Source organism: Rhineura floridana, chromosome 1 (assembly GCF_030035675.1).
Source record: "Rhineura floridana isolate rRhiFlo1 chromosome 1, rRhiFlo1.hap2, whole genome shotgun sequence".
NCBI classification, from domain to species: Eukaryota; Metazoa; Chordata; class Lepidosauria; order Squamata; family Rhineuridae; genus Rhineura; species Rhineura floridana.
Genome location: NC_084480.1, coordinates 314,500,233 through 314,527,293, shown reverse-complemented (window position 1 = coordinate 314,527,293; position 27,061 = coordinate 314,500,233). Strand labels below are relative to the sequence as shown.

Genomic DNA, 27,061 nt, shown 5'->3' with positions numbered 1-27,061 from the left:
GGAGCATGGCGCTGCTGTTTCTCTGTGATACGAGAATAAAAGAATGTGACTGTTCTGTGTTTCCCTCACAAATGACCTATTCTGTTTTCCCTAGATAGACCATACATGTGAAACAGTTACTTCTGGAGATGGGCAGAGATACGCCTGATATAGATTTCTGGGTTGGGTGGTTAAACCAGGCAGAACTGAAATGAGACTAAATAACAGGAAGGGGAAAGTTGAAAGTTGGATCTTGCGAGAGCTGGAGAAATTTGTAAAATACAAAAGGTAGAAAGGAGTTGGGGGGCGAGGCAAAGGTTACCTGTTCTGGTGTGGGGTAAAACCAAAGATGAAAAAAGTGGATTTTTACCATAATAAGTTGGTGTGCAATCATAACTAAGTCTATATCTTCCAGGTGATGATGGACTCCATCTCTCATCTCAGAGCATTGACCATGGTGGCTGGGTCTTATGAGAGTTGGAATCCAGCAACAGCTGGAGGATCACAGGTTAGCCACCCTTGGTTTACAGACATCAGCAGGGGTTTCCTTCCTTCTGTGGTCCCATCTAGTGGTCCCAAAGGGGCAGATGGCAAACAAATCCAGGATTTAGATCTTGTATACTTTTCTTTTGGGTTCTACACTCCCAAGTGTGGTTTAACGTAAGAAAAGTTCCCATGAAGAAAAACATTGACTGATGTTTCTTCACAGATGTCCTGACTGATCCTGGAAAGCTAATAAACATGGTTCAGAGACAAGAGAATGGGTATAAGAGGCAAGAAGGGGGATACAAGCTATAGATGGGGAAAATGGAGGGGGGAGTTGGCCGCCACAGCGCTCTACAGAATCAGAGCATCTTGAAGAAGAATGTTCAGCAACTTTTAAGACCTATCCCAAAAGCTGAACAAACTGTGGTTGCACAAAGGAATCTAGGTGCAAGGAAGATGCTTTTTAGCAGAAATTGACCTGAATTTGAAAAGGGGCTTGGTCCAGCCAGGCATACTGTAGGTATATTAAACAATAAAAAGACACAGTGAGCTGTGTGGCCCATACTGACTGAAATTCTTGCCACAAAGGTGTGGTGAAGTCATACTGACAATGTAGTCATTTAGATCTTGTTTAAGAAAATGACCTAGTATTTGCTGAAAGAAACAGGCTTGGATTTCTCAGGAAATACAAATGAGAATAATTAAGGCAAGATATGCTTTTTGGATGATTCATAGCTGGATTAGGGGGTGGAACATGCATTAGATATGGCACTGACCTTGGGAGATTATGTTAAATCAAATGCAAGCTAATTTCTGTCTAAGTGGGCAAACTTATTTTTACATCCACTATTCTTGGGATGATCCTTGGCAGAGATTTTGAGATTCCCCAAATAAATGATATCTAGCTCACTTCTAGCCTGTACTGATACTTTCACTGTGTTTAGTGTGAGGCTAAAACACGCATTATACAGCCACGAGAGTGACTGTATATTATAGTCAGCATGGATTTTTTGCATTCCGCAGTGTTAAATCGAAAATACCCCCATGCCATTCTGATGCTTCCCACAAGCTCATTTCAAAACAAAACCTTACAAAACTTATAGTCCTGAACTCAGAAATGCTTGCTTAACAACCCTCTAAATATTCAAGGGGATACACAAAACATTCAGAGAATCGAGAGTTTAAAGTGTAAAAAGAGAGAGAGAAAAACCAGACCCCTTTTGGACTTTTTTCTGTTGAGTTCTCATAATCTGTTGAAATTAATTATAAATCAGCCATGTTCACAGAGTACCTGGAATCCTATTACTGACCTTGCCCCATACTCTGACCTTAATCTTCTGCAATTTAAAAGTTAAAAAAAAATGTCTGGCTGATTTTTAATTAATTAAGAATAACTGGCTTTGGAGTCAATGATAAGGCAGGGCATGGTCAGTAAGAACCAACTGTCAGTGTTGTAAAAGCCAGACTCACAGCTGCTTGGCTTGCCTAATCAGGGGGCCACACCCACACCAGACCGTGCTTTCACTTGAGACAGTCATGGCTTCCCCCAAAGAATCCTGGGAAGTGTAGTTTGTGAAGGGTGCTGAGAGGAGACTTCTAGTCCCCTGACAGAGCGCCACATGGCCAGTGTGGTTTAATCAGCTGCTCTGATTGAAGCTCTGTGAGAGGAATGGCATCTCCGAGCAACTCTCAGCACTCTTCACTAACTACACTTCCCAGGATTCTTTGGGAGAAGCAATGACTGTCTAAAGGGAAATAAAGGTCTGGTGTGGATGTGGCCAGGGACAGCTTTGGCTTAAATTTGGGTGGCAGGCTACATGTGGCTGCTGTAGAATAAACAGGTGGGGGAAACCCTGAAAAAGATTGATCCTGTTCACAATGTTTTCCTTTTGGAAAGGAAAGGGGCTTCCCCTCTGCCCAGTGCCCACCCATCAAGTCTCCTCCCCTCCCCCTCCCCCTCCTACAGGTCAGTTTCACCTATCCTAAGCATCATTGTATAGGAGTAAATCCCACTGAACTCAATAAGCATGAAAATGGTCAAACTTGCAGTCCCATCCTCCTCCCACCCATCACCTCCCTTTTGCCCTTTCCTTCATCCCTCCCCCTCCCCTTCCAACCTCTTCCTTCTGATTCCCTCTCTTTCCCTCTACTGTCCCCTCCCCCTTCCTGCTCCATGATCAGTTTTACCTATCCTAGCCATTATTGCATGGGGGTAAATCCCACTGAACTCTAAGCATGCAAATGATCAGACCTGCCTTTCCCCTCCTTCCCCTCTCCTGTCTCTTCCTCCTTCCTTCCTCTGTTCCTTCTTCCTCCTCCCCTGCCCACTCCAGCCCTCCTTTCCTCCCTCCTTTGGTCAGTTTTATATATGCTAAGCATGATTGCATGGGAGTAAATCCCACTGAACTCAGTAAACATGCGAATGATCAAATCTGCCCTTCTCCTCCTCCTCCTCCCTGCTCCCCTTCCCGTACTCCCCTCCCCATCCCCTGTGGTCAGTTTCACCTATCCTAAGCATGATTGCAGGGGAGTAATTCCCATTCTTAAAGAGGAAAGCACAAAAGCAGGAATGCAGCTGAACGTCAAAAAGACCAAAGTAATGACACCAGAAGATTTATGTAACTTTACAGTTGACAATGAGGACATTGAACTTGTCAAGGATTATCAGTACCTCGGCACAGTCATTAACCCAAATGGAGACAATAGTCAAGAAATCAGAAGAAGGCTAGGACTGGGGAGGGCAGCTAGGAGAGAACTAGAAAAGGTCCTCAAATGCAAAGATTATCACTGAACACTAAAGTCAGGATCATTCAGACCATGGTATTCCTGATCTCTTTGTATGGATGTGAAAGTTGGACAGTGAAAAAAGCGGATAAGAGAAAAATCAACTCATTTGAAATGTGGTGTTGGAAGAGAGCTTCGCAGATACCATGGACCGCAAAAAAGACAAATAATTGGGTGTTAGAACAAATTAAACCAGCACTACCATTAGAAGCTAAAATGTTGAAACTGAGGTTATCATACTTTGGACACATAATGAGAAGACATGTGATTCACTAGAAAAGATCATAATGCTGGGAAAAACAGGAGTAGAAAAAGAAGAAGGCCAAACAAGAGATGGGTTGATTCCGTAAAGGAAGCCACAGACCTGAACTTCCAAGATCTGAGCAGGGTGGTTCACGACAGATGCTATTGCAGGTCGCTGATTCATAGGGTCGCCAAAAGTCGTAGTTGACCTTGTGTGTCAGACTCTGCATGCCATGGTTGGTCATTGACCCTACAAAATAGCCTCATCAACAAAGGTGTTTGGAACTTGTTATTCTTAGCCGTGCTTGATATTTCCACTGAAGCTTAATTTTGCTATGTTTGTTCTGGATTTTCTTGCTTTTTCTAAGAGGCAGTATCCATTTTGCATTCATGTTTTATAAGTGTGCCTACATTGCGTGCTCAAATGTTTCCTTCAGAAAGGCTTTATGCCTAGATTAGCAAGGCAATTTTGAAACCTTGGCTGGCATAGCCAGGTTGTCCCAGGCCTGAAAGTAGTCCCCAAGCCTTTCCCCCTCTTTCTTTCCATTTGGGGGGATTTACTTGGCCCATAATAATAACCTGGTGGTGGTAGTTATGAAGAAATATTCCTTGCTAACAGATTAAATTGCTAATAGGGTTTGGACTGGATGTCTTTCACTTCCATGGATAAGCACCTGGGAGTTGAAAGGTTGTAAAATCCATACAATTGCTACTGGATGCAATCTACAAATCTCTTTTAGAGCTATAATAAAAACTGTCTTGTAGATGTCATTACCAGCTCAAGAAGATTTCTACAGAGTAATTGATTTGTAGATTATAAACTTTATTTTCTTGATATTTAAAAAGGAATCTGAGTAGCATCTTAGTTGGTATTGATGTCAAAAAAATTAATTTTTCATGGAAATGTATAAGACATCTGCTAGGTATATGTATTAAAATTACTTTAAATGTCTGTATATTGATATATGTTCAGAGAGAAAGGGGCTCTTCTGATATTCCAAGGTGGGGAGGGGATATTTGTGTAAACAGACTTGATAGTTTTTCACTTTAGCCAAGAATTGATAGCTTATTAAGTATAAGTAGTTCTGTCACCAAGAACAAAGACTACAGAGCACTGCATGGAAGGCAAAAGTTCACAAAATTATTGTTTGAACTTTGAAGTCATGAAAATATAATATACATTTTGAATCATTGCAATCTTAGATGTTTAATCCTGATTATTTTCAGTCTGAAATTTAGAACATTGGTTTGTTTTGCATTTGCATGAAAATTGGCATTTCAGGCCTTTAGTGACTTTTTGAGAGGAATAAGTTCCAAATGCTAACTACTTCACTGAAGAAAGATGTCCTGCTTTTGTAAAGGAAAAAAACAACAGCTCATCTCCTATGGCTTGCATCTGTGCCCAAGAATACATAGGGAAAGCTTCAGCCTGCTTCCAGGATGGACTCCTGCATCAGTGCTTTATTATCACTATTTAAAAAGGGATTGGCCAAAAACGAATATTAGGGTGTGAGGCTTTTAAGTGAACAGAATGGGCTTACTGGTGTATACGCACAAAATATTGGTGTAGAAGAGATTCAAAATCTGATTGCTGTGGCTATTCCCCTTTTAGGATTTATTGCGGCTGTAGCCAGATTTAGCAAAACGTTTACCCATCTGGCAGCCTAGAATTGTCTCGTCAGCTGAAGCTAATAGTGATGGATGCCTTTTGTTTGCGCTGCCTGACTTTTGAGTGAAAGGAGACAAAAGAAGCTCCACTAGCTTCACTGTACTGTATGATAAGCTTGTGACCAAAGGCTGCTGCACTTTGTTGTGTGCGTGAAATGGGGTGGGGGAAGAGCAAATATTAAATGACAGCCTAAGTGCTTTGGATCTAATAATGCTGAAGCTGAACTGAGTATACTGGATTGGGGCAGGAAAGGCTTTGTATGCAAGAACCTACATGGAAAGACTATACTGTGGTAAGTATTATGTAAGATGGTTCTGTCTTTCACCAGTTTAATCTGTGCATTGGATGCAATTGCTGCCATGCGCTATTCTGAATGTTTTGAGTCCTTTGGTTGTGGTATGTAGGCTGAAAATACATTTGCATTAGTTAGGTTAATAGCTGGGACCTTTGTGGTTAGTCTGCATTTGTCCCCCAAACAGGGTGTTCACAGTGTTCTTACAGCTAAGTTATGCTCATTGAAAATCCATTGAGACCATTTTCAGTTAGCAAACGTCTCCCCTTCTTCCCCTTCTTCATTCTTGAGTAAAAATGTATTGGGTACAAAATTAAAGTTCAGTAGTTTGGGATACTGTGAGATTCTTTCTTCTCAATATGGGGGATAGCTTAACATTGGGTGTGTTGAGATTATAGCTTTATATGTGCACCTGATCAAGAACATGTTGCCAAAGTGTGAACAGAGGAAAAACAACAAATTGGTGGATTGATTTTTCTAATACATAAAGCTCTTGTAGTGCTTAATCATTTCTTTCCTCATTTAGCTCAGTCAATTTTATCTGAGCAGTGACACAATAGCTAGTTTCAATCGGTTCAGGTTTTTATTTTGTAGTGTTGCAAACCAATTATCTTAACAGATTTAAAGACATTGAGCATATAGCAAGTTCAAATTGATGTTGTGCTTTCATAAATGGAATACAGGGATATTGTTTAGAAATCACTTTCAGAACATCTTTTTCCATTACTCACTCGCAGGCTGCATTTGGACATCACACTAAAACTGGAGTGGCTAAGCTGTGACCCTCCCATCAGCTCCAGCCAACATCAGAAATGGTGGGAGTTGAAGTCCAATAAATGTGGCTAAGACTTTCCTTGAGTTTAAATTCCCACTTCCCTGATTACTGAAAAGCATGCTCTACATTGTGCTGAGATGGCAACATATCTGCATTTAAAAGGAAATTTTAGATGTTCAGGATTTCCTGTTATCTATGAGCTTTGGCTGTAAGAGTGGTGACAATTTTAAACTTTTTTTTTTGCCTTTCCATTAAAAATATCTCAAGATATTATATTGATGGAGGCCTGCACAATCAGTGACTCACCAGATAGGACACATCCTGCTGGTCATTTATGGCACCCTGCTAGGTGCTTGACAGATCCTCAGTTCTTGTAGTCCCATACAAGTGGGGGGGGGGGGAGAGACATGTTTACGAAGTAAAGAAAATTTTGTTGTTCCTCCACTTTCCACAACAGATGTTTATATGCATTTATCAGATTCATTTCTTTGGACTCCAAGCTATATTAACTTTTAGCTAACAGTTTGTTTTTACGAATATTTGTGGTGATTAAAAATTGCCTCTTACTGAAAGGAGAAAGGCCAATGTCATTATGTTGTTAATGCACACAAATTGATCAATCTGCACAGTGCATTAAGGGAAAAATACATTTTAAATGTTGATCCTCCTTTAATGGTGCTATACTAAATATATTCATTTGGCATTAGAATGAAACAATCCATTCTAAATATGTAATTATTGTTAGTGCTTTTAACAAAAAAGGACATTTGACCTTTGTAGACACTGTACTGTTTCCTAAACTTTAGAAGCCAAGGTTTAGAAATTGCAGTAAGCAGGTGACTTATAAAAGCAGTGCGCACGTTCAGTCTTGCTACTTGGAATCCTTTGTTAGATTGTAGTCCTTCCCTGAAGTGGGATCTCCACCTCGGTTAGGAGGACACAGTATTTGCCAAATTAGTTCTTCAAATTGATGCCCTCTTTCAGCATCACTTGTTCTTATATTCCTCTTCTGTCATTTGAAATTGCTTCATTCTTCTTCGGTCTGTCTTGTGAATCCCCTAACTCCTTCTCCACTAACTTCGACATATTCATTTTTGCTTTAGTCTTTCCTATACCTGAATGCTGTAATTTGCAGTTATTCCTTTACTGTTGGAGGTATTGATCACATTTTTACTACTTTCAAAATATGTGTATATATCTTTTTGATCAGTTTCCAATAAAACATACAGGTATCCTCCTTACAGCTGTAGCAGAGTAGCCTGATTAATGTTGCCTCCTGATGGCCCACTCTTCTCTTTGTCCAGTTAATCAGGACTCTGGGAGGGGACCATTTTTTCTAGGCAATGACAATTTTATGGGGATGTCTCAATAGAGTGGTGTTACTGGCCATATATTGGCAGAGAGAGAAAGGAAATAAATGCTACATGGGCCCTCATTACTCTGAGGGGGAAAAAGTGGTAGCTGAAGAACTCGGGGCCTTAAATGTTTCAAGGCATGCTACTGTGCACAGGTTGAGAATTGCTTATAAGGTAAAGAAAAATAGAAAAGTCCTGCATAACTTTTTAAGCTGTCAGTGTTTTAAAAAAACACACACACCACAAAAAACTCCTACCTTTTCTGAGTAAGCATTTTGCAAAATTTCTAAAATAATAAATGGGAAACATGAAAAGTTCATCCCTCAGTATCAGTTCTGAGGCAGGAGGAATTTTGTGCATGTGTTTTTAGTTGCACGGTCATATAAAAAAAAGCTCTACAGAATCTTTAAGACTGAATTGACAGTGTTGACTGATAAGTGGAAGAATAAAGTATTTATGAGAGTGCACCAAACAATGAAATGGGCTGAGAGATGTTTTTACCTGGTCGGCAGAATATTTATAAAGTGTTCTTTTAAAGCAGCTTACCCATCGGACTTTATGTACTCTTCCCATGAATTTAGTGCTGGTGACAGGAGCCAGAGAGGTTACCCTGGAGTAGGCATCTCTTTGGTCCACAGAGTGGGTCTATCTGCTTCAGTGTTGGCATTAACCTGTTGCATTCTGCTGTGAAGTGAAAACAGAGCTGGCTTTTCTAGAGGAGAGTTCGCCAAGACTGTTCCCACCTCTTGTATCACTACAGCCATGACATGTCTCAGTTTCTTGCTTGCCCAGACCTAGGTACTTTTAAAAGGGGAAGTGTTGATGGGACTATCCAGGAGTAAATAAAGTGCAAGGCACCTCTCTGCCTATTCTTCCTCAAAAAAGGTGGGGGTGCATGCCTTATTTTTCACGAGTCTGTAATTTCCCAATATCTTTCAGCAACTGGGAGCCTGAGTGAAGGTTTAGGCATGGTCAGTGGCTAGGCCAAAACATAATCAACTCTGGTTTTCTAATTATAAAGGATGATTTTAACTTTTGTAGAGAACATAAGAAATATAAAGTTGCATTAAGGAAAAATAAAATCAGATTTTCAAACTAGTCCATATTGCTTAACATATCCAGACGATAGCTTCTGAACTCGCAAAGAGAAGCATCTCTCTTCAGCTGGCTTGCAAACAGCATGGACATCCCCAGCAATTCATAGAAGGCGTTAAGGAGAGTGGCAAAGCTTTTGGGAAACCTACTTTTGATCGCTGGAGATTCAGGAGAGGGGTTGGGATGCAGAAGGTGAGAACAAGGATCCCATCAGATAGGATTTTCACTGGGTCATATTTTGTTGTCCTGTTTCCCCCTTGTCATATTCCCCACATGAATTTGCCTTTGGTAAAGGGCAGCTTGCATGCTTGATTGCTTTTGAAATTATGTGGACAGGAGTCTTTGGGCAGAAAGGGGGCATTGTGAATAGAACCAGGGGGTTGGATTACTGTTACAACAGAGTCCATGGATGATTCAGTATTGGGCATGATAGAAACAGCTATTATAGCTAGAAACAACTGTAGTTCATTGAAGCCACGACTTGTTTTCTGGCAGCACATTCTGAATCTCAGCAGATCTTGTAAAGGAAATATTATGAGGCCTTTTCAGATTAGAAAAGGTAGAAACCTTAAATAAGCTTAAACTGACTTCCACTGTTTCACTTGGTTGGGCAAAGGTACCTTCCAATATTATTTTGTAACTCTTCAACTACAGTTGATGTTTCTTGTATGCAAAACTGAGTTAAGGTTCATATATTAGACAGCTCATTGCTAACATAAGTAGTTATGCACCGCATAACTGACATAGAAATACAAAATAGTTTGTCAATCAATCAATCAGAGTTGTGTTCCTGTTTTTTTTTTTTTTAATTTTGCTTCATTAGTCCAAAGACTTTCAGAGCCACTCAGTGTTAAAAATAATTCTAAGAATACAAAACAAAATTACCTGGTCTGGATATAAGGCTGAACCATGGTTTAGAGTTACATAACTGACCAGTAGTGAGCCTAGGGCTAATGCACTCCCCCTCCCCTTTCCTTCTCTGATATCACTGCAAAGTGGTTTGGAATCATTCATTTCCTGGCTTAAACTAACTAGCTTTAAATGAATGCATCCAAACTTGGAATGCTGCTTAGTTAAACCTTAGTTTGATCCTGGCTTGTTTCAATAAAGTGTTGTTTTACTAACAGTTTTTTTGTTTAAACATGATGATAAATTGTGGATAGTTAAAAATAGGAATTTCCTCCATGCAGCTGTGCTGGAGGAGCAGATAGCAGGGTGAAGTGCAAGGCTTGTTAAACTATAGTTTTAGGATTATATCTGAACCAGGACAATAAGCACTTAAAAGATCAGTCCAATCAAGTTATATGTTAAGAATAGCTCCAGAATTAAGACCTAATTAAGCACAACTATTGTAGTTTGAAAGACTTCTTGAATGAATGAAATTGTTTACAAATCCTTTTTTGAGTGCATAAGTTGCAGAACAGTGATTACTTATTGGGTCTGGCTGTTGCGGAAGAACACAAGAGCATCTTTTCTTGGTTATACCAATTTAGTCCAGTGTTCCACTTCAGCCAGCCAGCTGTTTTTGGAAGCAAGCATAGCATGAAGATAGCAATAAAGACTAACACATTTATTATGGCATAACCTTTTGTGGACTAGGTTCAAAAGCATGAAAGGTTATCGTGTGTGGGATGACACACATGTACCTATGTATGTACAGGGGGGGCATGTAAACAGCAGAGTCAATGAAGTGCAGACAGTTCAGTCTGAGACTATTCAATTAATTATGCAAAAAAGAAAACCCACCCACCACACAATGACCATTTACAACAGCAGTAATTGTTTAACACAGATCCTAGATTTGCTCTCCTACCTGTAATGGAATGGAAACATCTTAATATTTATTCAAGTTAAAGTAATGTAAGTGTGCACCGGTTTTGGATGGGAAGATGCAAGGTTCTCTGCTTTGTCTATCCATTGCGTATCTTTGATTTGGAGGCATGATGCTCACATATCCAGTTTCCATCCCTTTTTAGATGTTGAAATACTTCCTTTCCATTTGTGTGTGTTGATGCTAGCTGAATATAGATTTTTCTTTGCAAGTTATTGGTTGGTATCTGTAAGACCCTTTGCACAGAAGCATGTCAGTACATGTACTCTGACCTGCCTTTCCTTTTCCAGAGTTCTGGAGATTGCTTCGGCTTGTGTGCTTCAAATAATGAGACAGAATTTCTGTACTTTGATTTTTTAATCCCCCCATATTTTTAAAAGAAAACTGAGATAAAAAAGTGCTGCAAATATCCCCAGATTATATATAATCGGGTTTTAGGCCCGGTTTTGGCACTGAGACAGCCTTGGTCGCCCTGTACGATGACCTGTGTTGGGAAAGAGACAGAGGGAGTGTAACTCTGTTGATTCTCCTTGATCTCTCAGCGGCTTTTGATACCATCGACCATGGTATCCTTCTGGAGAGGCTCGCGGAGTTGGGAGTTGGAGATGCTGCTTGGCAGTCGTTCCGCTCCTACTTGGCGGGTCGTCTCCAGAAGGTAGTGCTTGGGAAACATTGCTCGACACCGCGGGCTCTCCAATATGGGGTCCCGCAGGGGTCAGTTTTGTCCCCCCTGCTTTTTAATATCTACATGAAGCCGTTGGGAGAGGTCATCAGGAGTTTTGGAGTGCATTGTCATCAGTATGCTGATGACACGCAGCTCTACTTCACCTTTTCATCTTCTTCAGGTGAGGCTGTCGATTTGCTGAACCGTTGCCTGGCCGCGACAATGGACTGGATGAGAGTTAACAAACTGAAGCTCAATCCAGACAAGACTGAGATGCTGTTGGTGGACGGGTTCTCTGATCGGATGGTGGATATATACCCTGGCCTGGACGGGGTTACACTCCCCCTAAAGGACCGGGTTCGTAGTCTGGGAGTCTTTTTAGACTCTTCCCTCTCACTTGAGGCTCAGGTAGCCTCGGTGGTTAGAAATGCGTTTTACCAACTTCGGTTGGTAGCCCAGCTACGTCCCTATTTGAGTAAAGAGGACCTTACATCAGTGGTACATGCTCTGGTAACCTCACGTTTGGATTACTGTAATGCGCTTTACGTAGGGCTACCTTTGAAGACGGTTCGGAAGCTACAACTAGTGCAAAATGCGGCGGCCAGATTGCTGACAAGGACCAAGCGGTCCGAGCATATAACACCTGTTCTGGCCAGCTTGCACTGGTTGCCAATATGTTTCCGGGCTAGATTCAAAGTGTTGGTATTAACCTATAAAGCCTTATACGGTGCGGGACCACGATACCTTGCGGAACGCCTCTTCCGATATGAACCGGCCCGTGCACTACATTCTGCTACAAAGGCCCTCCTCCGGGTTCCAACTCACAGGGAGGCCCGGAGGGTGATGATCTAGGGCCTTCTCAGTGGTGGCCCCCGAACTATGGAACAGTCTCCCCGAGGAAGTACGCCTGGCGCCGACTTTGCTCTCCTTCCGGCGCCAGGTCAAAACCTTCCTATTCTCTGAAGCATTTTAAGTTACACTGATTTACTTTTAAAAATGTTTATTGTATTGGATTGTTGATTGTATTTTAGTATTATTTTGTTATTCATTGTATTTTTATGCTATTTTATGTTCACCGCCCAGAGAGCTATTGCTAGTCGGGCGATATATAAATTTAATAAATAAATAAATAAATAATTCAGTGATTTGACAGATCCAAGATACTGTGTTGCTTAACAAAAATAAATCCCTGGGGACAGCTACCTTTACTAGAATAATGTCTGACTTCTGCTGTCTTAAGGAGTCTGTATACACCAATAACCGTTGTTCATGGAAATTATTGCCGGAGGCAACTTGAGACTTTTCCTTCCTGAAGTTTATGTTGCTCCTTCCTGTCTGTTTTGTTGTTTTCTCATATTTAAGGGCCTCTCTCATTACGTCAGCCTGACTTGCTAGTGAGGAGATGTTTTAGTGAGCTTTTTTCTTGGTGGAATCAAGTTTTTCATTTTCTCTTCTGAATAGTAAAGCATTTTCTGGTTTTGCAAGGCAAAAACCAGTGGCACCCTTAAAAGACAAACTTATCCCTTCTAAATTCATAATGAACTAGTTACGCCTCAAACACTTGAATTGGTGGAAATTGGCATATATATTCCTGTGAGAGTTAGAAATGTGGAAACTATTAATGTTCTTCAGCAGATGTTGACAATTTGCATTAAGGTGACATAAGAAGAGCCTGCTGGATCAGGCCAGTGGCCCGTCCAGCATCCTGTTCTTACAGTAGCCAACCAGATGCCAATGGGAAGCCCACAAGTAGGGCCTGAGTACACAAGCTCTGTCCCCTGCTGTGGTTTCCAGCAACTGGTATTCAGAAGCATACTGCCTCTGACAGTGGAGGCAGAGCGTAGCCATTGTGGCTGGTAGCCTTTGATACTGTTATCCTCCATGAATTTGTCTAATCCTCTTGTCCAAATTGGTGGCCATCACAGCCTCATCTGGGAGCAAATTCAGGTAACTGGACAGGTAAAATTGGACAGAGAAGTTGGATAGAAGCTGTTCTTTCTCTGCCTTTCTAAAGTCACAAATGACTGACATTGATGTGCATGGACTGGCAGGCGTGTAAAAAGAGCTATGTGGATTCATTACTTTTAAGGACTTATTTGTATGTCTAAAATTAAGGTAACAAAATGCACAACACATCCTGATAGTTGTGGTGTGAGACAGGGAAACAATATGTGCCAGCCAGTCCTGATCCAATAATCCATGGTTCATTACAATTGTTATTCAACTGTTGGGTTGGTTGTAGGCTGATGTAAGGTGGGTCACAACAGCAGCGCTACTAACATACAGATATATGTATTTTTTAATTTTTTAAGAAATGGGTTCCCAAATGCATTTTTGGGTTAAAGATGGGCCTTGGGTCTTAAAAAGCTTAAGATTTTTCTTAAACTGTTATTAGGTCTGAAACAAGCCATGTGCCCATGTGCTTCTCCCTCTCTTTGCATGTCTAGCTTCAGTGAAACTTTACTGGTTTCTTAAACCACAGTTTCCCGTGATGTCTGAACATGGAAACTGTGGTTTAAAAGCTGCCTGTGAACCAGGATTTCAAACCAGGAACTGGATTGGGGTGTCCGGAATAGGACTGGATGATATGAAAGTGGTTTGGAATGGTCTGAAGGCACATAAGGCCAGCTCCCAGCTGAAGCTAAGCAGGGTCAGGTCTGGTCAGTGCCTGGATGGGAGACCACCTGGGAACCATATGTAAGTCCCCTTGGGTTTCATGAAAAAGAAAGGTGGGGTATAAATGTAATAAATAAATAACAATATTACCAAGAGTAGATGGAGGAGAGAGTTGATGTCTGATTTTTGTTGCAGGACTTTGTATTCTTGAATTAGAGTTGCATCTCTTTTGGATGGTTAAAGAAAGCAGTCTATATCCAAGAACAGGCCATAAGAAACAAATACATCAAAAAACGTTTTGAGCCTTTTTGGCTTCTGGCCTTCTTTTCGCTACAATTTAATATAACTTGTTATATTAGTAAATATTGTGTAACTGCATTTTCAGATTTGTTTTTATTTCTGGTTACTATGTGGTTTCCAGCAGTAACTGTATCTTCTTACAGGCAGGTCTCAAATTGAGTTGGAAATGTGCTGTAGGCTGAGCTGGGAAGCTTTCAGTATTTAGTGGTGTTATTTTTCTTTAGTGTTTTTCATTAAAGTCTTATTAGCTTTTACAACATGAAACATTGATTATAAGCCTATCTAAATTCATGATATTAGCATTTCTTGTTGATACAAATTTATCCATGCTTTCTAACCTTTGATATCCAGGCTAGCTTTTCATGTGAGTGTTGGGGATTAGAAGCTACAGTTCCAGCATTCCACTGTAACTTTCAGACTGGCTTTGAAAGTTGCAGAAAAGGTAGCTCACTCAAGACAATACACTGAACCATGGCTTGCATGGTTGGAGCTTACATATATGTATGGCAAAACGATAGGTTTAGAGCTACTTGTTTGCTTTCTTTTTCTTTCATTCCAGTCTCAAGTACAGTGGAGGTGGAGCAATAACCAAGACAATGGCTTATCAATTGAGATAACACGTCAAACCATGGTTAGCAAGTGTATTTCCAACCTTGACTCCCAATTCTGGCTTGCTAGTCAGTTGTATACATGGTTTGTCAATTCACACATTGCACCAGGCTGTAGTTTGCAAGTCTGATCACTTTTTTTTTTTTTTAAAAAGGTTAAAACGGGGCCAGGCTGGTGATGGGAACAGATTTTTGAAACAGAGCTGGCATATTGCAGTTGTAGTCAAGTAGAGCAGTGTCCTCACTGTGAACTTGTTGGTCATAACTACATTTTAGTAGTACAATTATTCAAATAATAAATGGCTATACCTTGCAAAAGAATGTAAGAGCCCTGCTGAATCTGGTCAAGGGCTCTTTCCCCACTTGGAATTGGGATTCAGAGGCATACTGCTCCTGATATTGGAGGCAGAACACAGTCACAACTGACATGTGTCAGCTGGGGGGTTGGGTCTTTTTGCAATTGCATACTGTGTAGCTTGCTAAGTAGGTCCCCTGAGTTGGCAAGGCTCATTTAACAGCGACACGAAATCGAGACTTCAGTGTCATTGGCCCAGTTCTCTGGAATGCTGTGCCACCAGAGATTCAGCAGGAGCCTTCTGTTTTAACTTTTAAGCGCTGGCTGAAAACCTTCTTGTTTTGCCAGGATTAAGCACGCAATTAAGGACATGCTTTTTTTTTTTGCAACAATTGATCTTTGTTTTTATTGTATTTCTAATTTTTTAAATTATGTAGTTAAACCGCTTTGATGTTTTTAATGAAATAATGGTATACAAATATTTTTATAAATAAATACCTGTCGCACCGTGTTCTTTCCTACCACTTTGACCTTGGAATTCTCCGTTCAGTTAGCAAATCTGGGTTGCAGTTTATGGATGATAACCAGTTGTGCCCATCTGCTAGTGGAATGGACTTCCACTTGCATAGCAGGGCTTTCCATCCTCTCCTCCCCTGCACACTCACCAAATATGCTTTGGAGGGGTACTCAGAGCAGGTTTGTGGGAGGGGGCAAAGGGACTTCAGAGCAGAGGAGATTGAGGGGAAACCTACTTGTGCAACAGTGTATATGATCCTTTGTGTTTTACCCTGAATAGTTCTGTGAGCACAGTGCAGTGATGAGTTTTTATTGCAGCATTGAAAGGGGGTTGAAATATCCCTATTACCAATTTATGTACCTCTTTGCATTGTACATTAGCAAGATGGTAAGAAATATTGAACTGGATATTGGTTACCCTAATATATTTCTTTTTAATTATTGCAGATATTTCCAGACTTTCCTTTTCAGCAGGTAAGGCCTTGCTTTTATAATGCTATAATTCTAAAAAAAAAAAGGCAAAGTAAGATGCCGGTATATTTTTGCATTACTTGTTGGTCATTAAATAATGTATATTGTAAGCTAGACGGTAATGGGGTACGAGACCAATCGTGAAGAATTGTTGTATACAGGAGCTTGCAAAACTATGTAGGGATTTGCAGCCCTGTGTCAAATGCTGGGGTGAAAATAAGCAGAGGTATCGGTGATTCAGGGTTTTAAGGCAAGTCTTGGAGGGAAGCTGCCTTTTGGTACATATTTTTAAGGAAGACAGTCAGAGCAGTGAATGTGATGGTGGGCTTGCTGGGAGGTGTCTCATGCAGATTTTCCTAACATTTTTATTTATTAGTAGATTTATATCTGTTCCTTCTATACACAGAGACATCTAGCCTCCATTGGTTTATCAATGCATACATTTATTTTATTTTATTTGCTGCCATTTGGTGGGGCTTTACAGGCCTAGAAAAATATTGCTTGGGGTGGGGAGATTATCAGGGCTCCAAATTGGGGCTAGACACTCCTGTTCTAGACTAACATGATAAGCTAGAAAGCCTGGCTTACCATTGTCTGCAAATGTGGCCTTCATGTCCAAATTGTGGGTTGATCTTTTTGTTGCTGTATAGAGTCACTTTTACTGCTTTGCGTTGTCTTCTGTTGTAATTCAGCCAACAATGCTGAACGTCCTGAGGAAGGAACAGTGTGGTGGCCAGACTGGCAGTGGGCTTTGTTTTTTAAAGTAATGGCTAATGGTTTTCTCAGTGTATCTGTGAAATCCCTCATTGTTTTAGTAGGTGTTTTTAATTTGAAAAGCTGAACTGAAAACTTTGGACTTATGTGGGAAATACAGAGGGCTGCATGAAAGGCAGTGTATGACCTTCTCCAAACAGAGCACCCTGTGTTTATATAAAATAAAGAGTGCTCTGTTTTTATTACTATTGGAACATGCACTGCCTTACCCAGTAACAATCTCTAAAGTTCTCATGAAACCATAGATTTTTCAGGAACTGTGACCCTAATCACCCCTCAGAAGAATGGGTTGTAGTTAACTAAGCTCTACTCAGAATAGACCCATTGAAATTAATGTATTAAATTAGTCATATCTATTGATTTCAGTTGGTCTGCTCTGTGAGTAGAACTGATATTGAATATCACTAAATACAATACCAATTTTTGCTTAAAATTCAGTTTTTGTCCAATTGTTCATACTGCTTTACTTGAGACTTGTCAGGTCCTCTCTCAATTTCTGCTTTATGATGCTATTGGAAGGGCAGCAAGCTCTATGCATTCAGAAAGAAAGGTGTGATAAGACCTGGGACAGATGTTTGCACTCACTTAGCTGCGTATTCCTCACAGACCACCCAATCCATGCAATCCATCTAATTTCTGCTTGTGCTATGTGGACTGACCGGGAACTGAGGTAGGGTTTTGGTTTTTTAAAAATTATTTCAAGAAAGACATTACAACTCCTCACCCCCACCGCAAGAATTCCCTGGCAAGAACAGTTAAATCAGTATCATAGCTATTCAGATCCTCCTCTTTTCCCGCCCCAATTAAAAGGCTATGTGTGACCATCTTTACATGTAAGCTTTTCTGTAAGCCTTTAGTTGATCCCTAGCATTTCCAGGTAGGGGGTGGGAGGGACCCCTTGTCCGAAAACCCTGGAGAGTAACTGCCAGCCAGTGTAGACATTTCTGCGGTAGGTGGACCAGTGGTCTGATTTGGTGTAAGGCAACTTGGGGGCGGTGTTGGGAGTGGCTCTAGCTAAGTGGTAGAGCATCTGGTTTGCATACAGAAGGCTGCAGGGTTAATCCCCAGTATCTCCAGGAAGGACTGGAAAAACCTGTCTGAATTTGAAACCCTGGAGAGCAGGATATGTACACAGTACTGAGCTAGATGGACCAGTGGTCTTACTTGGTGTAAGGTAGGTCCCTAATGTTGTATTGTTTTTTTTATTAAATTTGTATCCTATCCTTCCTACCAAAGGAGCCCAGAGCAGCCACTCTGGTTGATAAACAAGTTGTTTAGACTGGCAGCAGTATTGAACATTGGAGTAAGGTCTGTTGGATCAGACCAAAGGTCCTTCAACATCCTGTTTCTATGGTGGCCAGCCAGATGCCTCTGAGAAGCCAAGCAGGGTGTGAAGACAATAGCCTTCCCTTGCTGTTTGCTTCTCATCATCTGGTACTCAGCGGCAATACTGCCTCTGAATCTGAAGATTCCATTTAGCCATCATGACTTGTAGCCGTGAATTTGTCAAATTTCCCATTCAAGCCAACTTAAGGTAGCTGCGATCACCACATCTTGTGACATTGATTTCTGTAGTTTAACTATGCACTGTGCAAAGAAAAACTCTCTCTTGTCCATATTTCTTTGTCCATAATTCCAGCTTCATATGGTGACTTCAGATTCTAGTATTATGAGAAAGGGGGGAAAACTTTTCTGTGTCTACTTTGTCCGTACAATGTATAATTTTAAACATCGCTGTCATGGATGCCCTTAGTGTCATTTCCACCCCTAAATTAAAATGCCTCAAAAGTGTTAGCCTTTCCTCCATTTAGAGAATGCTCTAGCACCGTGATAGTTTTGGTTACCCTTTTCTAAACCTTTTTCAGCTCTTTGTTGTTATGTGCCTCCAAGTCGACTGCAACTTACGGTAACCCTACAAATCAGCAACCTCCAAGAGCATCTGTCATGAACCACCCTGTTCAGATCTTGTAAGTTCAGGTCTGTGGCTTCCTTTATGGAATCAATCCATCTCTTGTTTGGCCTTCCTCTTTTTCTACTCCCTTCTGTTTTTCCCAGCATTATTATCTTTTCCAGTGAATCATGTCTTCTCATTATGTGTCCAAGTATGATAACCTCACTTTCATCATTTTAGCTTCCAGTGGTAGTTCTGGTTTAATTTGTTCTAAAACCCAATTATTTGTCTTTTTCACAGTCCATGGTATGCGCAAAGCTCTCCTCCAACACCACATTTCAAATGAGTTGATTTTTCTCTTACCTGCTTTTTTCACTGTCCAACTTTCACATCCATACAAAGAGATCGGAAATACCATGGTCTGAATGATCCTGACTTTAGTGTTCAGTGATACATCTTTGCATTTGAGGACCTTTTCTAGTTCTCTCACAGCTGCCCTCCCCAGTCCTAGCCTTCTTCTGATTTCTTGGCTATTGTCTCCATTTTGGTTAATGACTGTGCCGAGGTATTGATAATCCTTGACAAGTTCAATGTCCTCATTGTCAACTGTAAAGTTACATAAATCTTCTGTTGTCATTACTTTAGTCTTTTTGACGTTCAGCTGTAGTCCTGCTTTTGTGCTTTCCTCTAACTTTCATCAGCATTTGTTTCAAATCATTGCTGGTTTCTGCTGGTAGTATGGTATCGTCTTCATATCTTAAATTATTGATATTTCTTCCTCCAGTTTTCACACCTCCTTCATCTTGGTCCAATCCTGCTTTCTGTATGATATGCGTATAGATTAAATAAATAGGGTGATAAAATACACCCGTCTCACACCCTTTCCGTTGGGGAACCAGTCAGTTTCTCCATATTCTGTCCTTACTTGTGCAGAGTATAGGTTGCGCATCAGGACAATCAGATGCAGTGGCACCTCCTTTTCTTTTAAAGCATTCCATAGTTTTTCATGATCTACACAGTCAAAGGCTTTCCTGTACTCTATAAAGCACAGGGTGATTTTCTTCTCAAATTCCTTGGTCCGTTATCCAACGTATGTTTGCAATGTGATCTCTGGTGCCTCTTCCCTTTCTGAATCCAGAATGGATTGGATGTCTGGCATTTCTCGCTCCATATATGGTAAGAGCCTTTGTTGTAGAATCTTGAGCATTACTTTACTTGCATGGGATATTAAGACAATAGTTCAATAATTACTGCATTCCCTGGGATCCCCTTTCTTTGGAATTGGGATGTATATTGGATGCTTCCAGTCTGTGGGCCATTGTTTAGTTTTCCATATTTCTTGGCAGATTTTTGTCAAAATGTGGACAGATTGAGTCTCAGTAGCTTGTAGCAACTCTATTGGTATGCCATCTATTCCTGGTGATTTGTTTCTTCCAAGTATTTTAAGAGCAGCTTTCACCTCGCATTCTAAAATTTCTGGTTCTTCATCATACGGTTCCTCCGTGAATGAAGCTGTCATCTGGGCATCTCTTTTATAGAGTTCTTCAGTGTATTGCTTCCATCTTCCTTTTATTTCATCTCGGTCAGTCCGTGTGTTTCCCTGTTGATCAACATCCCTACTCTTGGTTTAAATTTCCCTTTCATTTCTCTAATCTTTTGGAATAGGGCTCTTGTTCTACCCTTTTGCTTTTGCTTTCCTTCTCTCTTTAACCATTTTAAGAGTTTCTTCAGTCATTCATTGAGGTCTTTCTCTCTTTTTAACTAGAGGTATTGTCTTTTTGTATTCTTCCCTGATAACGTCTCTGACTTCATTCCATAGTTCTTCTGGTTCTCTGTCAGCTAAGTTTAAAGCCTCAAACCAGTTCCTTATTTGATCTTTATATGCTTCTGGGATGTTATTTAAATTGTATTTTGGCATTATGATTGCTTTGTTGGTCTTCTTTAGCTTTACTCTGATTTTTGATACGACCAGTTCATAATCTGTACCGCAGTCTGCTCCTGGTCTTGTTTTTGCAGAAAGTATGGAACTTCTCCATCTTCTGCTATCAATTATATAATCAATTTGATTCCTATATTGACCATTTGGTGATGTCCATGTGTACGTCTTTTCAGTTGCTCAAAATGTGTTTGCAAGAAAGAAATTATTGGCTTCACAGCGTTCAATAAGTCTTTCTCCTGCTTCAATTCCCCTCTCCTAGGCCCATTTCCCCACAATTCCTAATTCTTCTATGTTCCCCACTTTTGCATTCCAGTCCCCCTTGATTATCAGCACATCTTGTTTTGGTGTGTGATCAATTTCTTCCTGTACTTCTGCGTAAAATCTCTCCAATTCCTCTTCTGCATTTGCCATCGGAGTATTGACTTGGATGATGGTTATGTTAGATTTCCCATTTAATCTCATATATATAACTTGCTCAGACCTTGTGTTGTAGCTCCTAATTGCTTTTGCTACATCACTTCTCACTATTAAAGCAACCTCATTTCTTCTTAATTTCTCATTTCCTGCATAAAATACTTTGTAGTTGCCTGATTGAAAATGTCCCATTCCTGTCCTTTTTAGTTTGCTCACACCAAGTATTGTAATGTTGATGCGTTCCATTTCTTGCTTGACAATTTCTAACTTTCCCTGGTTCATGCTTGGCATTCTCCATGTTCCTATTGTGTGCGTCGTACAACAATGGACCCTCCTTTCACATCTGTGCGCATCAGCCTCTGGGCTTCCTTTTGGCTTTGACCCAGCTGTGTCATTAGTCACAGCGCTACTCGTACTTGTCCTTTGTTCTTCCCCAGTAGCTCAGTAAGTGCTTTCTGACCTGGGGTCTCATCTTCCAGCACTATTTTATGTTGCATTTTGGATACTCTGTTCATAGGGTATTTGTGGTAAGAGGTATTCAGAGGTGGTTTACCATTGCCTTTCTCTGAGTTTGGATGCATCTTAGTCTGGTATTTCAGGTTTGACCATTCTGCTTTGGGTGCCCCTGCTAGGAGTCTAGCCTCTTGGTCTAGACTCCTTATTGCTCTTAGCTTCTTCAACACTCTCAAACCCCCTCACCACATTGAGGTGTGCATCCTAGAGGGGGTTTCCAGCTCTACAGTATCCTTTTTGAGATTCAGCGACCAGAACTGTATGCAGTATTCCAAGTGTGGTCGCACCATAGATTTGTGTAAGGGCATTATGGTAATAGTGTTGTTGTTGTTATGTGCCTCCAAGTCGACTATGACTTATGGCGACCCTATGAATCAGTGACCTCCTAAAGAGGAAGTACAGAAATATCCAAATTGGAAATTTCACTCTGCTGTAAATGAACCAAGACCCAAAAGCACCTCTCTCTCTCTGTCCCCAAGTCTATTACAACTTATGGCAGACCTATGAATCAGCAACCTCCAATAGTATCTGTCATGAATCACCCTGTTCAGATCTTGTAAGTTCACGTCTGTGGCTTGCTTTATGGAATCAATCCATCTCTTGTTTGGCCTTCCTCTTTTTCTACTTCCTTCTGTTTTCCCCAGCATTAGTATGTCTTCATGTCTTCTCATTATGTGTCCAAAGTATGATAACCTCAGTTTCATCATTTTAGCTTCTAGTGATAGTTCTGGTTTAATTTGTTCTAACACCCAATTATTTGTCTTTTTCGCAGTCCATGGTATCCGCAAAGCGCTCCTCTAACACCACATTTCAAATGCGTTGATTTTTCTTTTATCAGCTTTTTTCACTGTCCAACTTTCACATCCATACATAGAGATCAGAAATACCATGGTCTGAATGATCCTGACTTTATTGTTCAGTGATACATCTTTACATTTGAGGACCTTTCCTAGTTCTCTCCTAGCTGCCCTCCCCAGTCGTAGCCTTCTTCTGATTTCTTGACTATTGTCTCCATTTTGGTTAATGATTGTGCCCAGGTATTGATAATCCTTGACAAGTTCAATGTCCTCATTGTCCACTGTAAAGTTACATAAATCTTCTGTTGTCACTTTAGTCTTTTTGATGTTCAGCTGTAGTCCTGCTTTTGTGCTTTCCTCTTTAACTTTCATCAGCATTTGTTTCAAATCATTACTGGTTTCTGCTAGTAGTATGGTATTGTCTGCATATCTTAAATTATTGATATTTCTCCCTCCAATTTTCACACCTCCTTCTTCTTGGTCCAATCTTGCTTTCCGTATGATATGTTCTGCGTATAGATTAAATAAATAGAGTGATAAAATACACCCCTGTCTCACACCCTTTCCGATGGGGAACCAGTCAGTTTCTCCATATTCTGTCCTTACAGTAACCTCTTGTGCAAAGTATAGGTTGCGCATCAGGACAATCAGATGCTGTGGCACCCCCATTTCTTTTAAAGCATTCAATAGTTTTTCATGATCTACACAGTCAAAGGCTTTGCTGTAATCTATAAAGCACAGGGTGATTTTCTTCTGAAATTCCTTGGTCCGTTCCATTATCCAACGTATGTTTGCGATATGATCTCTGGTACCTCTTCCCTTCCTAAATCCAGCTTGGACGTCTGGCATTTCTCGCTCCATATATGGCAAGAGCCTTTGTTGTAGAATCTTGAGCATTACTTTACTTGCATCGGATATTAAGGCAATAGTTTGATAATAGTTTGAAATTGTTTTTATATTGTTTTAAATTTTAAAATTGTGTTTTAAATTGATTTTAAAATATGTGTTTTAAATTGTATATTTGTTTTAATGTTTTTGATTGCTGTAAACTGCCCAGAGAGCTTTGGCTATGGGGCGGTATACAAGTGCAATCAATCAATCAATTCTCTGGGATCCCCTTTCTTTGGAATTGGGATGTATATGGAACGCTTCCAGTCTGTGGGCCATTGTTTAGTTTTCCATATTTCTTGACAGATTTTAGTCAAAATTTGGACTGGTTCAGTCTTAGTAGCTTGTAGCAACTCTATTGGTATGCCATCTATTCCTGGTGATTTGTTTCTTCCAAGTATTTTAAGAGCAGCTTTCACCTTGCATTTTAAAATTTCTGGTTCTTCATCATATGGCTCCTCCGTGAATGAATCTGTCATCCTTGCATTTCTTTTATAGAGTTCTTCAGTGTATTGCTTCCATCTTTTATTTCATCTCGGTCAGTCAGTGTGTTCCCCTGTTGATTATTCAACATCCCTACTCTTGGTTTAAATTTCCCTTTCATTTCTCTAATCTTTTGGAACAGGGCTCTTGTTCTACCCTTTTTTTGTCCTCTTCTATTTCTATACAGTAACTGTTGTAATAGTTCTCTTTGTCCCTACGTACTAGTCTCTGTATTGTTGCATTTAGGGTTCTGACTGTGTTTCTATCTCCTTTTGCTTTTGCTTTCCTTCTCTCTTTAACCATTTGAAGAGTTTCTTTAGTCATCCCTCGGGGTCTTTCTCTCTTTTTAACTAGAGGTATTGTCTTTTTGCATTCTTCTCTGATAACGCCTCTGACTTCATTCCAGAGTTCTTCTGGTTCTCTGTCGACTAAGTTTAAAGCCTCAAACCAGTTCCTTATTTGATCTTTATATGCTTCTGGGATGTTATTTAAATTGTATTTTGGCATTATGATTGCTTTGTTGGTCTTCTTTAGCTTTACTCTGATTTTTGATACGACCACTTAATGATCTGTACCGCAGTCTGCTCCTGGTCTTGTTTTTGCAGAAAGTATGGAACTTCTCCATTTTCTGCTACCAATTATATAATCAATTTGATTCCTATATTGACCATTTGGTGATGTCCACGTGTATAGTAGTCTTTTCGGTTGCTCAAAAAATGTGTTCGCAAGAAACAAATTATTGGCTTCACTAGTAGTTTTCTTTTAATTCTTTTCCTAATTCTGTGTAAAACTTAGAAGATTGACTTGAGGCTGTTGTTGTGCTAATATCAGCACTACTTGCACAGAGTACTTACTTGAGTGGCTCTGCAGTAATCATATATGTGTAAGTTGGACTGTTTCAGAACAAGTGAGTTAAAAATCTCCGGAACAGGAGAATGAAGAGCCAAGTCTTTGCATTTTTAGCTTGCCATCGGCAACCTAAAAAATAAATCTCATAAGACTGTTATGGAATTGGCTTCTGCAAATTTTGGGACTAGTCTCTAGACCGAATTCATCTGCATTTGGTTGAATCTGCCTTTTTGTTTTTTATTTATTTATTTATTTTATTTCATTTCATTTTTAGCTCTCTGGGCGGTGTACAAAACAGAGTTCTGTTGATATATGCTCAGTGAAATTTTCCTGAGAATCTCCAGATTTTTGAGGAAGAGCAGCACCCACGAGATGCTTGATTAAAACTCAAATCTGGATGTATATGCTTACAGGATGATCTTCAAGCAGGTTCTTGACTCTTTACGAGTGATAACCTACTGGCAGTAGCAAGATGTGATTTTTGTTTTGTTTTTTTTAGGTGACTTTCTTTGCTCCATTTTTACTTCTTCCTCTTATCCCTCTCTCACAACTACTTAGAACTGATTTTGGTTTTTAGCATGCTTAATAAACACCAAGGCAAACTGGAGATTTAAAAAGCAGCACTTTAAAAAAAAACACCAAAATTTATCTGACAGCACTTCTTGAAGGCCCAGGCAGCAGCTGGCTGGAATCTTCTTTGACTGTTTTGTATGTATGTATGTTTTTTCTGTGCTGGAACATTTCCATTACAATGTCCATCTGCTCTATGGGGAAGCAGTGCAGCATGGGATTTTTCCAGTGCTCCTTGGTCATAGTATGCAGTTGACAATTGGATTAAATATAGAATCTGTTGTTCTTGTAGTTGCTGGCAGATAAAGGTCATTCTGAACATTTTCTTTCCTCTTTGATATCATAGTTAAACCTTTTTGTAAGGATGATTGAGTGTGTTCCATTGAATACACTACTTGATTAGGTAGTTTGTTAAACCATCACATAAGGGAGTTATCCTACATTTCTCTAATCTCTATCATAGCTTTGAAGTCGTTGCCACTTACTTTACTCTTGCTTGTTAATTGAGGCCAAGAATATGAGACTTGAGGATTTGAGAGTGCAAATCACCGGAGGCTTTTGAAGGCAACTTGTTAAAATTTTATCACTTTAGAGCTGGATTAAAGACTGTGCTCCAGCATCTTTATTTGTATGTAAAGTCATCTCACTGTGCCAGTTATCTTGTAGCATGTACAAAAAAGAAGATAGTTTTTTTAACTTGCACCTTTCCTCCAAGGAGCTCAAGATGGTATACAAACATGCTTTCCTCCCTCCCAATTATATCCTCACAGCAACCCTGTGAGGGAGGTTAGACAGTGACCAAGGTCATCTGGTAAGCTTCATGGCCAAGCGGGGATTTGAACCCTGGTCACCCAGGTCCCAGTCCAACACATGTTTGAGATACACTGAATAAATCACATTAATCTCATGGATGACTTTACTTCTCTTATCTCTGTGTAAAACATTTTGTGAAGCATTAAGAGAGAAATTGAAGTATTAGATTTCTGTGTTTAAATAAATAAATACATGGACTACTAGCACTCTGGGATATGTATGAAATATTGATAATTAAAAAAAAAGTGCTCTTGTTACAAGCAAGTAAAAAGGATCTGAGAGAGATGTAGCACAATATTGGCATTTTAGTGGTGAAAATCTGAACAAATCTACCTGGCTTTTACTATACCACTGAATGGAAAGGGCTCAATTCATGGCTACACAAGTTCATGGACTTGGAACCCCAACAGTCCTGTTTTCTTAAAATGATTTTTTTTTGTTTTTTGGTAAGATTTGAAAATGTGCATCCAACTCTACTTATGTGTAGATACCCAAGAGAGGTCCTGCTTCCCCATTCACTCCGTTGCAGTTTAGTCTTCTGCCTCCCTTCCTCTACAGTGGAAGGCCTGTAGCAGTATTTCTCAAACTGTATTCTGTGGGACTCTGGGATTCCACAAACAGTCCAAGGGATTCTGAGAAGAAAGAAGATAAAATGGCAGACAAGCATACACAATGTGTGAGATTTCCATTAGGCTGTAGCCATGGGGGTTAAATGCATTACTCAAGCAATTGTCCTGGGAATCTTGTCCCCTTCTTTCCTACTCTCCTTGCACTTTCCAAAGGTTAAATTTCAGTATTTATTTATTTTATTTTATTTCATTTCATTTATAAACCGCCCTTAACCAATGGCTCCCTGGGCGGTGTACAACATACAATAGTAACAATAAACAACAAAATCACTAGATATAAAATACAAATACATAATAGCACTACCTTAATGTTAAGATAGCTAAAACATTAAAATACATACAAATGAATCAAAAGTAGAATGTCGGAGTTGCTTATCTGGCTTCCCAGTGCGGTGTGTCTTTGCTGGTTACCGAGAGGGGAGGGGGTGATGAGCTTAACACAATGTGGATGCAGCAATGAAGCCAATCCTCTGCTCTCTCCCCTTCTGCTTCACCGCTTCCCCTCTCATACAGTTTTGGTAA

At 40.1% G+C, this 27,061-nt stretch overlaps 1 protein-coding gene across 13 annotated transcripts in view; it reads left to right on the top strand.

Moving 5' to 3' along the window:
* The window catches only part of PTK2 (protein tyrosine kinase 2), a 356,254-nt gene that overhangs the window by 60,483 nt on the left and 268,710 nt on the right, over positions 1-27,061 (top strand). For 11 of the 13 annotated variants that reach the window (XM_061607039.1, XM_061607035.1, XM_061607041.1 and 8 more), the window contains one exon: positions 15,956-15,982. The exons of the other annotated variants lie outside the window; for them this stretch is intronic. The gene's annotated coding sequence lies outside the window, so the exon portion shown is untranslated. The remainder of the gene's footprint in view (positions 1-15,955; positions 15,983-27,061) is intronic. 13 annotated transcript variants of the gene reach the window in all.